This window comes from Arachis hypogaea, chromosome 11 (genome assembly GCF_003086295.3).
Source record: "Arachis hypogaea cultivar Tifrunner chromosome 11, arahy.Tifrunner.gnm2.J5K5, whole genome shotgun sequence".
Lineage (NCBI taxonomy): Eukaryota > Viridiplantae > Streptophyta > Magnoliopsida > Fabales > Fabaceae > Arachis > Arachis hypogaea.
The window spans coordinates 138,284,840-138,299,934 of NC_092046.1; the positions used below are offsets into that span (position 1 = coordinate 138,284,840).

A 15,095-nucleotide genomic window follows, 5' to 3' on the forward strand; every position below is an offset into this window, starting at 1 on the left:
GTGGGATGAAGAGTTGGTATTCTTACCATGATGCTTTGGCTCATATCTGTGAACATGTTTTCTTAATTGATGGATCAACCCACTCACAAAGCCTAGGATATGAACGTGCTCAGTTGCACCGAATTGTCAACCATTTTACTTCTTCAAAGTGGTTCATATCAAAGGGTATTTACACAGACATACTGGTTTTGTATGCCCTAATCACTAAAACAGAAATCTCTTTTGCCTATTTGATGGCTAGATACATGTTTGATTCTGTTAGAAGTGAGAAAGATAAAGCACTACTTATGGCATGTTTTTAAGTTGCATATTTGAGAATTTTGGTGTTGACCTGTCAAATGAGGATTATGAAAACAGACATTCATACTAAAAGGGGTGGTTCAGTGAAACAGCAAAGAGACTAACTTGATCTGAGAGAGTGGCTCTAGATGATGATGATGAAGAGTTCATTCCAGATGACTCTCCTCCTTCCACCGAGGGTACTTCATCTCTACTGGGAAGAAATTGCTCTGCTGAATGTGGTCAAGGATATCGTCAAGAGTTTGTTTCCCAATCAAATCACATGATTGCCATGAGCAAGGAACAAGGAAGCTAGCTAGCAAGCATGAGAACTTTCTGAGAAAATCAAGGATAGGGTGGCTGTGCTCATGCCTTCATGATAATCTTCAAAAGGATGAAGACATTGCCACTGATGTTGAAGAAGAAGCTGTTTCGAAGGGAATGGTTTTGATGCTAGGATTTGTCTCATGAAATTTGCTGCTGCTGTGCTGCTCTCTTTTGTCTCATGAACTCTGTTTTATTTTGCTACTATTAAACTGTTTTATCTTGGATGACTGTAATAACTCTAAATACTACTGCACTGTTGTTAGTTAGTTAGAACTTTGGACTGTGATCTAACTTTTCTTGCAGGATTTGTATTGTTGTTTTTGTTGATTATCCGCCTTGATGACAAAAGGGGAGTAAGAAAATAGGTGCATTAAAACTTGATTACACATGCTGAATCCCTTTTGCTACTGATATTAGCTTGATGTTGGGCTGATTATATAGTGTTGCTTATCTGATATCCCTTAGATAATGTGTATAGCTCTTCATTGTGGTTCTTTAAGTGTAATATAAAATAGGAACAAAGAGGAGGCATAAATCAAGGGGGAGCTAATCTTGAAAAGGAAAGGGGAGCAACACAATAGCAAATGACAAAATCAAAGGGAGTTTCTAAACTTACTCAAATTCATTTCCTTTTTATTATTGCTTAAACCATGTTTGTCATCAAGGGGAGGTTGTTGAGTTAAGAAATTAACCAAATTAATTAGTGATGACAAACATTATTTTTGGGCAAAATAAATAATTAGTGTTGATTAATTATATTTACTTATTACTAATTGTTTATTGTTGCAGGCCAAAATTCCATAGCCAAATGGAATGAAAAGCAATCAGTAAGGATGGTGGCTGAAACAAATTAAGACCGAGGAAAGCAAAGAAAGAAGCCAAAGAATAAAAAACGGCAAGCATATCATACCCGATCCAAGCCGAATTGAATTTCAATTCCTCTCACTTGCTTTCACCAATAACGTTCCTTTCCTTCTATCTCAGTCAAGTCAGAAACTCAGAAAAGTAAGAAAGAGAGAAAGAGCTTCCCTAAGCTAGTACCAAAGAAGCAAGAGAGAGAAGGTTTAAGCTTGAAAGACAGAATGTTAAATCAACAAGTTCAAGCCAAATCAAGCTTAAGAAGAAATCAAAGGTAAACCATTTCCTCATACATGCAAATCGGTTTCTTCTCTTCCTCCAACTCTCTGTTCTATCCGAAATGGGATACAAGGGAAAGAGGATTTCTGTTCTTCTCTGCTGTGTATCCACGGTCTTAAACATGACTTGGGGACCAAGTTGGTTTTCAAGGGCTCAGATCAAGTTGACCATTGGAAGATTTCTATGGTTGCTGCTTTATGGCTTTCGGTCAAGGTGAGGAAGTCAGAAGAACAGTTTCTACTCTGGGAATAAGGTGAAAAGTGAATCTGTGGGTTGGTGAAGCTCAAGGCTCAAGGTGTTGACCTTGGAAGAAGAACCAGCAACATGCAAGGAGATAAAAGAGGTTTGCTGTTCACTCAAAACTAAGGAGAGAAAACCAGAGTGTGAGAATAGAGTTCTGCAAAGAAGTTCCCCTACTTGGATAATGCTTTCTTTAAAAGAAGCATTCGGCCAATACTAAAGAACTGTATCTGAGGTTTGCGAATCTGGTTTTGCACATAGCAAAGAGGCTGCTGATGAAGTCAATCTCCTTCATGTTTTACTGATTGTAATGTACTTTTCTAAGTTTATCTTTCTGTAATTTCTTGTGAGAAAAGGCATTGTGAGAAAGCTCAAGTAAAAGCCATGAGTGAAAAAGGCTGAGTGATACACTTGAGAGAAAAGCCTAGAGTTATTTCAGATTTCTTTAGGTATGTTTATGTCTTGTATCTTGTACCTGTGAGGTATCCTTTCTTAGTTGGGTTAGCACTAAGAGTGAAATAGTTAGGTATTAGCATAGCCAATGTCAAGTTAGGTTAGAACTTGAGTGTGAAAGATTGGGTCAATCCTGTGAAATTGGTGTATGTAATACTATTAACTATAGTGAAAATTCTTCCACTGTTGTGGAGGAGACTGGATGTAGGTTGCATAGCACAAGGCAACCGAACCAGAATACATGCTGGTGTTAGCTTCTCTCTTCTCTGCTGTGTTCTGTTTTCTGATATTCATGAGACAAAAATAAATTGTCTCATAAATTTCTGCTGCTAAGTACAAACAGAATCAGAATTGAAAGTTTGTTTTAAAGGATCATAACAGCAACTAAAAAGGAAGGCATAGATTCAACCCCCCTTCTCTAAGCCTACCACAACCTTCACAAATTCCAAAACCTATCGATTTCATTCAATTGCAACAAGTGATTTAGGAAATTGTTCCAAGCATGAATAAGAATGAAACAATCCCGGCTCCTTAAATTATAGATGACATCGTAAGCACTTTCAGTAGCCCAACCTGAGTACAAGCCCTCACCAATGCATCAAAAGCCGTAATACTAGAGCAACATCTTCGATAACTCTCTATCAATACTTCCAACAACACCAATGGAGGAGTGCCCTCTTTAGTAATCAAGTTTCTCAGAAGAAATAATGCCTCATCGAATCTTCTTGACTTCACCAGCACATGAACCAAAGTGCAATAGGAATCTAATGAGTGAGGGAACAACCTCCAACCCAGTTATAAAAATCTAAAGCCAACTGTGGCGAGTTCTGGAACAACTAAGAATTAATGACATTTTTTTTTTACATTCTTCTTTAATTCTTAGTTGTTCTAGTTTTAGTCCTAACAATAAACTTGGTAAGATGGCATCACATATAATATACGATATGTGAATGGAAATACCCTTCAAAGGGGATGATGTCTACGCTTGAAGGAATGCCTTGGTGTTATGGAGCAATTTATGCCGAGGAGGCATGAGTTCTTTGATAATTGGAATGTCAATAAAAGCATGGAACCATGAGTAAAGCTTAGGCATTACTCTGCATCAATAAGGTTGATGGCCACAACTTCCTCAACTATTCCGATCCAGTATGGAAGCCAGCCAATAGCAATGTCTGCAAAGCCAATGTTATCACCTCCAAAGAAGCGTTTTCCCTCAAGTCCAACCTCAAGCTTCTTCAGATTCTCTCGAGCTTCTTCTGCCGCCTTCTGTTGCTCTTCTCCTACATTGGAAAATGCTGCCACAACCGTTGGCATACACTGTGAAGAGTTAAAAGTCACACACAATTAAATTAACTCGTGTCCACAAAAAATAGCCACTAAATCAACAACTTGCATATAATACATATGAGAATACAAATATATACTGAAAACAGTGTCTATCTATCAACTCTTTTGAGCTTTTCTGATGTGCACAAATAATAATTTATAAATATGCCTCATATGGGAGTTTAATAGTAATTATTATTTTTTTACATTTACCACAAATTCCTTTCGTTTTTGCTTCTCTTCGTACGCACTCCATTCAACCCTAAGTCCACATTTTTCTCCATCCTCTGCCACCGTGACTGTGTATTTCTTCACCGCCGCCGCCGCCTGAAGCTCTGCTCTGTTCAATTGGAGCTATAATTCAGGTTTCCTCTCTCAACATTGTGCTTCATTTCTAACTTGATTTTTCGATGTTATGAAAAGTAAAATCATATTTTTACTTGTCAATGTAGAGTTAATAGTGTGAGTTGTGTTTGGAAGTTGATTTAGGGTTTGATTAATGAGTTCCTAGATTTGTCAATTGCATAGAATTTTTCAATTAAGAACTTAAAGCGATTAAAAAAAATGGTGGAAAGAAGCTGTGATATTTTTCTACATCTCCTCAGTGATGACAAGTCATCCTAGCCTATTTTAGCTAGTCTTTTTCTTTTGTTTTCATTAGAATTATGCACTTTCTTGAGCTACAAGCAAGCGAATTGAGTAGATTTTCATGTTTCCCTTGATTGAACAACCATATATGAATTCATGTCATTTCATGAGGTTTTAGGCTATATTTGTTGCATATTATGAAAGATTGAATATCTCATGATTTTGAGCATAGCTTTGATGAGTTTGGTTGATTAATGATAGGTGAAGAAAGCTTGGAGAAAGGTTGAAGCAAAGAGGAATGGCTAGGAGTGAAGAGAGGACAATGGAATAAGTGAAATTGAACCAGGAAGCAAGAAGTTAGCCCCAACGTTAGCCCCCTAACTTGGAGGCTAACGTTGGAACTTGAAATTTCCTCTCTGGCCATCCCACGTTTGCGCCAACGTTAGCCCCCTAACTTGGAGGCTAACGTTGGCACATAAATATTCAAGGAAGAGGAGCAAAAGTTAGCCCCAACGTTAGCCCCTAACTTGGAGGCTAACGTTGGAACTTGGAAGATTCCTGGGACCAACGTTTGCGCCAACGTTAGCCCCCTAACTTGGAGGCTAACGTTGGCACAGAACAAAGGGAAGGCCAACGTTGCGCAAAGTTAGCCCCTAACATTGGCACCAACGTTGATGGCAGCAAATTATGTGGGCTGCTATGAAAAGTTGGAGCCAAAGTTAGACCCCTAACTTTAGCTCCAACTTCAGCTCCAACTTTTGCAAAACTCAAACCCGGTTCAATTGGTTCACTTTGGTTCTTCTCCAAACTCCAAGAGCAATCAACCAAGGCCTCTTTCAACCCAATTCCACCAAGAGCAAAGGCCCAACTCAAGGCTTGAGGATCAATTGAAGAAAGTGTATAAATAGGATAGAATTCAAGTTATTCGGGGAGCTTTCTTTTGGAATTTTCATAATAGTTTTCGGAGAGCTTTGGATATTGAGTGATCTTTAATTTCTTTGTCTTGGGGAAGGAGAATTCACTTCTCTTCCTCTCAGTTTTATTGTTTTCAATTTCAATTACAATTGTCTTGGATCTTGGGTTGGAGAATTGGAGAAATTCTGTTTCAATCTCATCCTTGGATCTCTCTGCTTTATTTCCTGAATTTGAATTTCCGTTTCTTTACTTGATTCTCATCTACTTTCCTTGCAATTTACAATTCCCTTACAATTGTTCTTGTTGGATCTAGGAAGGCATTGAGATCTAGACTTGGTTTTCTAGTCTCTGGGTCCTGAGATCTAAATTCCCATTTTAATTCTCTGTTTACTGCTTTCTATGTTCATTTACTTTTCTGCTTCATATCCGATTCAATCCCAATTCTCTTTTACTCTTCTGTTTGATGCTATTTACTTTCCTTTGTTTAAATTCTGCAAATCCAATCCCCAATCCCCTTTACATTTCCAGCCATTTACATTTCTTGCACTTTAAGTTTCTGCCATTTAATTTCTTGTTCTTTAAGATTCAGCACTTTAATTCCCTGTTCTCTTTACTTCCATGCAATTTAATTTCTGCAAGTCACAAAACACTCAACCAAATCTTGATTCGCTTGACTAAATTAACCACTAAGCTAAAATTGCTCAATCCTTCAATCCCTGTGGGATCGACCTCACTCCCGTGAGTTTTTATTACTTGATACGACCCGGTACACTTGCCGGTTAGATTCGTGTGTTTTGGGAGAAATTTATTTTTCACCAAAATAACTCATCACTCAGCCCAGTACCTCATTGTCTCATTCATTCTCAGTATCTCTCTTCTCTCTTCGCGTCATTCGTCTTCAGCCTCAGAGTGGTGGCGTGGGTCTCAGCGAGTCAGCATCGTCGTCAGCGCTGTGGTGCTCTACTTCCAGAGTTTCAATGGAGCCTCAGACTTAGGTATATATGAATTTGCTTCATTGATTGATTTCATTTTTTTTTTGTTCCTTTTATGTTCTTGATGTATGAATCTGTTTCGTTGAATTCATTCAATTGTTTTTTTGTTGTACTTATTATTTTTTATGAGTTTATTTCATTCATTTCATTCAATTATTTGTTTTGTTCTGATTATTTGGTTGTTTGAATTTTTTTGGGTTCTGTTTATGAGGGTTAAAAAATTTTGGTATTTGTTTTTATGATTTTGATTTCAATTTCTGTGTTTATGTTTCTGTTCATGATGTTCTAGTTCAATTTCTGTGTTTATGTCTCTTAAATCTTAGGGGCAAATGATGATGATGAGGCGGAGCAGAACCATCCATTGCATCAATCAAAGAAGAGTTTAAATTTCTTTGTTTATGTTTCTTTAAAATTATGCCTGGTCCGTTTGTGATGTAACAGAATAATTTTGAACTGGCCTGACTCAATCTTGTATTTGATTTATATAATAAACATATTCTTAATAATTTTTTGTAGTTCAAAATTTGTTAGCAAAGTTAGCAGTGTACCAAAATGTGTAATTTGGAACTAGATTATTCCTATGGATTTCTTTCCATAGTAGTTGGATCTCTGACAGGGCAGAATATTTATAGGACAGGATAGAAGCTCTGACATTTGAGGTTGTGTTCTCTGCCTAAGTGCCTAACTGTTTCAAAAATTGTTTCTACTTGTTTATTCAAGGTTCTTCGTATACTGAATGGTGACATGGTCATGGACACGAGTTTGTAGATGCAGCAACATTACAGCGGTCTTCTGTTAGAAGAGCCACTTGAATCATTTAGTGGGAAACTATCTCTTGACAAATACATGCCTGCATATTGGGATAGGGACAACAAAGCAAGAAGGACTTCATGTGAAGATGACATTTAAAAAGGGGTCGATACTTGATCAAAATTGAAAAATGCTTTTTAATGGTTATGCTAAATATGTTTATTTTCTCTCCTATTTTGTAGTTTTGCATTTTTCTAGCTATCTATCTACAATGAGATCTAATTTTGCATTTGTGTATAATAGCAGGGTGAAAGTAGGATTGGTAAAAAATATAGAAGCTTTTGAAATTCTTCTAGGAAAATCATATACACACTATTGTGCCTAAAAGGGCCGCTTTCTGGTGGTGCCTTTTGACCATGCTGTCTTCTTTTATAAGATTTGATGCTAGTATAATTTGGATGAAGTATGATGTATCATTGATATTTTCTTTTCCGAATTGCTTTTAAGTAGTTTTTTATACATTAAGTTGTTACCGATGAATGAATAATTTATTTTAGACTTTTAGTTAATCATATTGCAAGTCTTCAATATTGCTTTATATTGAATCCTTCGTGGAATCTAAATGATGAAAAATTGATGAAGAAACTTAACCATTCTTTTTATACTTACAATATACAGTTTTGTATGATTTTTTTGTGTTTTGATCTTACATCCTACACCATATCAAGAAAACTTTGGTTAATATTTTACCTCCAATTCAACCATCGAAGCTTTATGCCATGCTAAATTGCCATTCAAATCAGTTATGCAATAATCAAAAGCTTTTCAAGTACAATTTCATGACAAGAAAGTTTTATGTCTGTCAAAGATTCGTCTAAACCAAAGTTACTAACCATATGAAAACCTAAAGAATATAGCTAAAAAATTTGGAAGATGTCATTAATATATATGCATGAAAGTAATAATTCTTCAGATATCAACCTCAAAGTTGCAAGAAATCCAATATGATTTTCACAAGGAAAAAAGAGCAAGTTTCTTGGCCAAAGAAAAAAGTTATCCAAATTTATTGAATTCAGCTATACACATAACATTATAAACAACCAATTCAATATAATAAAAAATAAAAAATGGAACAAAAAGAATCATCTAGGTTCACTAATAACAAAACTGAACTCTTTAGCTCAAATAAAATAAAATTATTCAATAAAATAACAATTGAGACATTCTTTCATCCATTTTCTTAGTACATCAGAAGATAGTGATAACTACATTTCTTTTCAAGAATGACACAAGGATTATGTTCCCATTCACATATCATCATATATGGCGGGTACATCACTCCCTCAATTGGATCCTCCTTGATCAGATCCAAATGTAGTTTGCCTGCTCATGTTGGCTCGCTGCACCAACCGTACTAAGACTTGAACCACTTCTGATATTGGTGGTTGGAATTCAGGCTCCAGCTGTGCCAAAAGTTTATTAGTAGAATGAAACAAAAATATGCTAAAAGGTTTTATGACCACCTGCTCCCAATCTCCATTGGTGAATGAAATTTCACTCTTGATTCTGATGCCTCTATTGTCATGGACTTAACTTAGACTCACCAAATTAGAAGTTTAATAGACCTAAACCACACAAAAGTAAAAACAAGCCAATAAGTCAAAATGAGAGAATACTAAACCAAGCTTAATGCTCATGCATTTAGTTATTTTTCCTAGTTCTATGAATAGTAAGAAGCATTTGGGACATAATGGTCAGAGGGGATATATTTCAAGAGTAGTGGACTTTCAAATTTCCATGGCAAGGCTCAAAGGAGTTGACCAGAATAGTTTTGCTGTCATATTTAACTGTTCATATTTAACTATTGAAACAAGGCAGGTAGGTAACCATATTACAATTTATTCTAACACAAAGGAGAAAAATCACAATAAAGTAATTAACGTCTTCTACAAACAATAGAATCATAATGAAAAAATCAACAAAATTGCAACCCATGAAGCTCCCTTTTATATCCACATAATCAGAAATTGAATGCAAGTACTATGTAAATTCTTATTTTAAACCTTCTTCCAGTAATATAGCATAAAATTTTCAGAATTAAATCTTTGCACACAAAAAATTGTTATCGTACAATCTGCAATTGTGATTTTGTTGAATTTGCTTTCTATATTATAGTAATTACAATCTTGAGTGTAGTTCTACTGAGATCTAACAAGTGATTTCTCAGAAATTGGCATTGAAAAAATTCTTACGAGATTCGAGAAGGAGCTCGAAACCACCAACGGGGCGTCAATGACCACAGTAACACATGATTATATCCCCATCCGTGTCTTCTTGTCACCTAAACCATGTAATCTTGCTCTTCCCCTTCACCATTGTCCTCGACAACATCGGTGTCATGGCATTCTTGGCATTAACATTGGTAACGCTGGCATTCGGGATGATGTCGTCGGCATTCGTCCAAGAAAGCATTTCCAGATTAGCACACAGAGACAGAGTAGGATTTCGTTTTAATCTGCCTTACCCAGATCAGCAGACAGGCAGGGAGGGTTTTGTTTTACTCTAAGGAAGAGGATGGGTCTTTTTAGAATTTTGAAACATATTATATCCTTTGATTTAATTTTTAAAAAGTTTTAAATTAATATCATCTCAACCGTTGGATTTTTTTTAACATAATCCAATGATCTTAATTACATGGTGCATCATTGTGTTCAAAATGCTTGGACTGATTTTAGACTGATAACATATATATATATATATATATATATATATATATATATATATATATATATATATATATATATATATATACATAAAGCTGATTTTTCATGAATAAATACGTAACATTTTTTAAAATTATCCTTCATTTGTAATAAGAAATTCTATCATCTTTGTGAAGTACACAATTTTGACTCCACATTTAATTATAACCACTTATTTATAGAAATTTGTGCAATTTGTAATATGTCTAAAATCTAGTAATAAAGACAGAGACACAATTTTAGGTCATATTTTTGTCTCTATATTTTGGAGTTATTCTTAAGTGTATGGAGAATAAATCATTATTCTTGCTCTCATTAATTAATTGTCTTGCACATAAGCATTACAGGTAAAATAAAAATATTAATAAAAAAAACTAACATCAAACTAAGACAATAAATAGTCAAGAGTATGAGCATTTATCTGCTCTCATAGCACACACAGAAAAATTCTATATTTTGTGTCTGAATATATCTTTACTAAAAATAAATGCTTTTAGTGTTTTTAGTAACTAAATGATTCAGAGGATTTGATAATTCATAATAGTCTCTAAAACTATTTTTCTCAGTTCTATAAATGATTGATACTAAATATGGAGTTGCAACTCTCTTACCTTGTCATCAACAAATTTGGACCAGAATCTTACCAAGGCCCTTTCATAAGGAGAATGTGGAAGAAGAGGGTTTTGCTTCCAAGTCTCATCAATATAATCAAGAATGAGCAGTGATTCAGCAAGGGGCTTACCCTGGTGCACAAGAACAGGTACCTTTTTGTAGACAGGGTTGTATTTAAGGAGCATGTCACTCTTGTTGTTGCTGAGATCTTCTTCCACATATTGGCACTCTATTCCTTTAACTGCTAGTGCCCACTTCACTCTTAGAACAGCTGGACTACCCCAAAATCCTATTAACTTCACTGAATCTCCATCCATCTTTTTGTCTTCTCAATTAATTTGTTAATCCAAAAGGAAAACTAATTGAATAAAGATGACTTTGATATCAATACCCAAAAAAAAGGATGGCTTTGCTATCCTTCAAAATATACCTATTTAACCTTAAAAATTAAGATAAAAAAATTCCCTAAACTACAAAGATGACTGATCATAGTTATATTACCAAGCAAAGAAGCAGAGCAATATTCCCTGAGACTTCATGTGAAGAGAGAGAGTATAAGAAGAAAGAAAGATCCAGAGCAATGTGACATAAGTTAATGAACTATTCATCATTCGTTATTCAGTAACAATGTGTGCCAAAGACATCGGTTTGGTTGACAAGTATACAAGTTAAATACATGGCGCAATTGGCAAAGACCAAGCATGATTTCTATGAGAGTTAAATGTTCATTTGTCTTTTGGTTTTAAGCTTTATTTATATAATTTCTTTTATTTAAAAAAACACTTCTTGGTAGAATTTCTGCTGCTTGTAAGTTTTAAATATATCCTCAGAAAGGGGTCTATAGAATACATAATTGAAAAAGTCTCGACATTCCCAAGCTACTTCAAAGATGCTAGTGTAGATGCAACATTTCGTGATATTTGCTCATGTATTGGCTCCTGCAAAAGGAAATGGAGTTATATTCCTATGACTTTATCAGATAATAGATAGCCAAAACAAAATGTTGAAACATATGGATTACCTCAGACTGCAGCACCTCAAACTTTGATTTTGTTATAGTCTCATACAAGAAAATGTATCTGTCCAACAGAATTAGTATAACGACAAGATTACACGTTGGTTTGGAGAAATAAAGCAGCAGATAGATCTATTTGAATGAGGATTAGACATGACAGACGTGCCATGCAACCAAAACCATGGTTGAAGCATCCTTGTGTAAAAATTGAATGATTAATTCAAGCAATTCTGGTTCCTAAAACCAAGAAACACATGATTCTATAGGCAATTTATCTGTGTATTTATCACAAAGAAGCTCATATCAAGTGGAAAAAAAGGAGGAAGTTTTAGAAATACCGCCAAGACAATTCGCAAACAAGATCTTCAGGAGCTTCAGGAAGAACCTGAACAAGATTCGTTAGTGTGATTTGAAACCTTATTAAAGCATACAATCTAGTTAATTACAAGCATAAAATAAAAATACCTCATCTTCATAAGGGTTGCAGTGATTTTTGAACCACAGCCTCAAGAACTCCTAAAAATTTATTTTTTAAAAATCAACAGATTATTTAATTGTCCATATTTTATGAATGAAGAGAACAAAAACTAGTAATTTAGAATAAGCTAACATATTCCTAAACCTTTAAGCAAAAAAATAAAATATATAGAGCACCTTATCAACATTTTCAGGCTCCAAACCATTTTGAAAGCGCTCAAGATAAGAATTGGCAATCCAATATCTACTTGGATCAGGAGTGTGCACCTACAATTTTCAAAAATGAAACCTTATTCTATATTCATAAATTGTGTGGAGTGCATTTCAGAATCTAATAAACATCAGGGATTCACTGAACCTCATCAGTCAACATAATTGAACCGTCCTCTGCCTTCCCAAATTCATACTTTGTGTCAACCAATATAAGGCCATGTTCTGAAGCCACACACTGGAAATTCAAATTTTATCAAAGCAAGCCAATGTCAAAAGTCAAATTGCATCACAACAATAATAAAGATAAGCTTTCCACTCATCACAAGGAGATGGTATTTATACTTTTGTTCCAGTAAGGCATTATTGAAAAGAATACATGGACAAGTTAGAAATTTTCATTGAAAAATAAGTGTACACCATCTATTCATCTCTATAATCCAAATAACAGATAGCACATACATTGAGAATGTGTCGTTACTGTCTTGGGATACATTGAGAAGGCATGTTGTTATTTTTTTTCGTTCACAAAATTTACAAATGACATGATAAAATGCTTAATTACCTGACCGTATTCAAATAGACTTAAAGCTTTTTTGCTGACTTCCTCATAATCAGCTCTTGTCATTAATCCCCTTTCTATAATCTGCAAGGGAAATAGATTATAAAAAGAATTGAGAAGGTTAGATAAAAGAAAACTATTAAAAAATAGTAAAAATATTATCCATCATTAATCATAACCTCACTAGTATCAAGAAGCAAATGTACTGTATGATATGAACTAGGTTCTTAAGAAAATAATCTTATCCACATGAAGAAAAACATTGACGCTGTCTTTTTTAAAAAAAGAAGGAAGAAAAAAACATCATAATAAGATAGATCTACCTATTATTTCTTATTCCTGCAACATTATTTGATCTGCCTATTCATTCCTTTGGTCTCTAAAACTAGTCTTTCACTGTAACTAATTGTATTGAAAAGATAGATGCAGATGAGAGTACAAGGAATAATACCTCATCTGGAGTTACAGGAACATCATGATCTGCAGCTTTGGTTGTAGGTGTGAGTATATTTTCAGCCAGCTTTTGGTTTTTAACCAAACCTGTTATGTGTTATATAATATTATAGCCTATTAAATAAAGAGACAAACAATTGTAAGAATGCAAAACAAAAAATATAGGGACCTCACCATCTGGGAGGGCATTGCCACAATAGTTCCGGATGCCTTTATTGTAGACTGTCCATAATGAAGTATCAGTACTTCCGATCACAAACCCTCTAGCTACAAACCAACAGTAATAAAGTGTCAACAAACAGTTTCTGGAATCCTCATCTCCGCTTTTGTAAAGAAAATATTTTGACAATATTGATAGCAACATGAATAAAGAATGAGCATAGCATGTTGAAGTTTGGGTAGCGTGAATAAACGTAGAGCACTTAATGATTACTGCAATGTTTACTTCTATCCCAGTTGCTCCGGAAAAATATATTCTATTTCTATCGTACTTTTCAAGCTATCATTTCCAGTAAACTAACTCCTCCTCCACAACTTATACCAAACATATATGCAATTCATAGCCATTGAAATCATTTGATAAAATGTGTATGCAAGCACCAATCCAAAATACCAATTAACAAAATACTCACCAACAAACTCAACAGGGAAAACAGAATATTTCTTTGCTATGGTAACATTAGGATCAGGAGTGGACACAACGGCATTAGCAGTTATATGCTGGGTTCTCTCAAACCACCACAAGCTTGTCTGGTTAAGAACCTGCAAGTGGGAATAAAGAACATTGAGTGTGATCCATGATCAACCAAGTAAACTGTTCATACAAAGAACAAGGATAGAGAATAAGAACACAAAACCTGTCCCTTGAAGGGAATTGAAGCAAGAATTCTATCAAATGCACTTTGGCGATCAGTAGTAACCAAAACAAGGTACTCTCACTATCATATATGTCTCTAACATGTGCCATAAGACCACAAGTAACCAAATTCATCAATTTTTCAAATGATTTTTTTTAGTACAATGTTTTTGCTTTTATATTACTGTTGCAATTTTACTAGAAATCTCAACTTCCATTCATTTGTATTAAGGAGTAGATAAATTGGAGAGGGATTAAAGAAGGAAATATGCACCTTTCCCCTGGTTTTGGAGGTGAGGGCAGGAACCGTATGGTGAAGATTTGTTTCGGAGAGGCAGTTGAAGGGGGAGGTGGTTCTGATGGATTGGAGCACTTGGTTCTTGCATGTGCTGTTGCGAAGAGTGTCGAGCAGAGGGGCGTGTTCTTGTTGTTGTGGTTGTGCGGCGGCGGAGAGTGTGGCGAAATTGTTGTTTGGTTTGAAAGTGAGTGCGGAGGAGGTTGGGGGAGGCGGAAGAGCGGGTGTGAGGTTGATTTTGAAGGGTTTTTGGGAGGGTTTAACGCAACAGCCATAAACATGGATTCACTCATCGCACTGCAGGCTTCAGGTACCCTTTATTGTAAAGAATAACGCCACTTTTTCAACACATAAACAACTCAAAACTAAATTGAATCCAATTCCAAACTCAGAATGAAAATTAAATTGAATTCAGAATCTTTCCAGCATTCAATAAATTAAATAAATTAACCATCAATAAAATTAACTCATGAAATCAGAAAATCAGAAATCCAGCAAATTCCCTATTTGCATTAATTTATGGGTAAACTATTCTTTGTTGTCCTTTTGTTAGTTTTGGGTTAAGTTTTATTTTGTTTCTAGATTTTATTGCCATATTTTTATATTTTAATTAAAATTAAATATTTTTTCAAACATTTTTTATTCTTTAAATCTTTTTTCGGAATATTATTTTTTTCTTTTATTATTCTTCTATTATTTTTACTATTAAACACTAATTACCATTATGGTTCCTATAATTATGATTGTTGCTGTTATTTAAAAGAAAATAATAATAATAGAAAAATGAATATGTTGGGAAAAAAATTAATTTTAACAAAACTAAAATTAAATAAAATAAGATGTTTG

At 34.6% G+C, this 15,095-nt stretch overlaps 2 pseudogenes; both read right to left on the reverse strand.

Annotated features, from left to right (window-relative positions):
- LOC112721970 (glutathione transferase GST 23-like) overlaps positions 1–10,720 on the reverse strand; it is a 16,776-nt pseudogene extending 6,056 nt beyond the window's left edge.
- A 539-nt stretch (positions 10,721–11,259) lies between these two features.
- On the reverse strand, positions 11,260–14,498 carry LOC112721971 (phosphoribosylaminoimidazole-succinocarboxamide synthase, chloroplastic-like; annotated as a pseudogene).
- Positions 14,499–15,095: the final 597 nt, after the last annotated feature.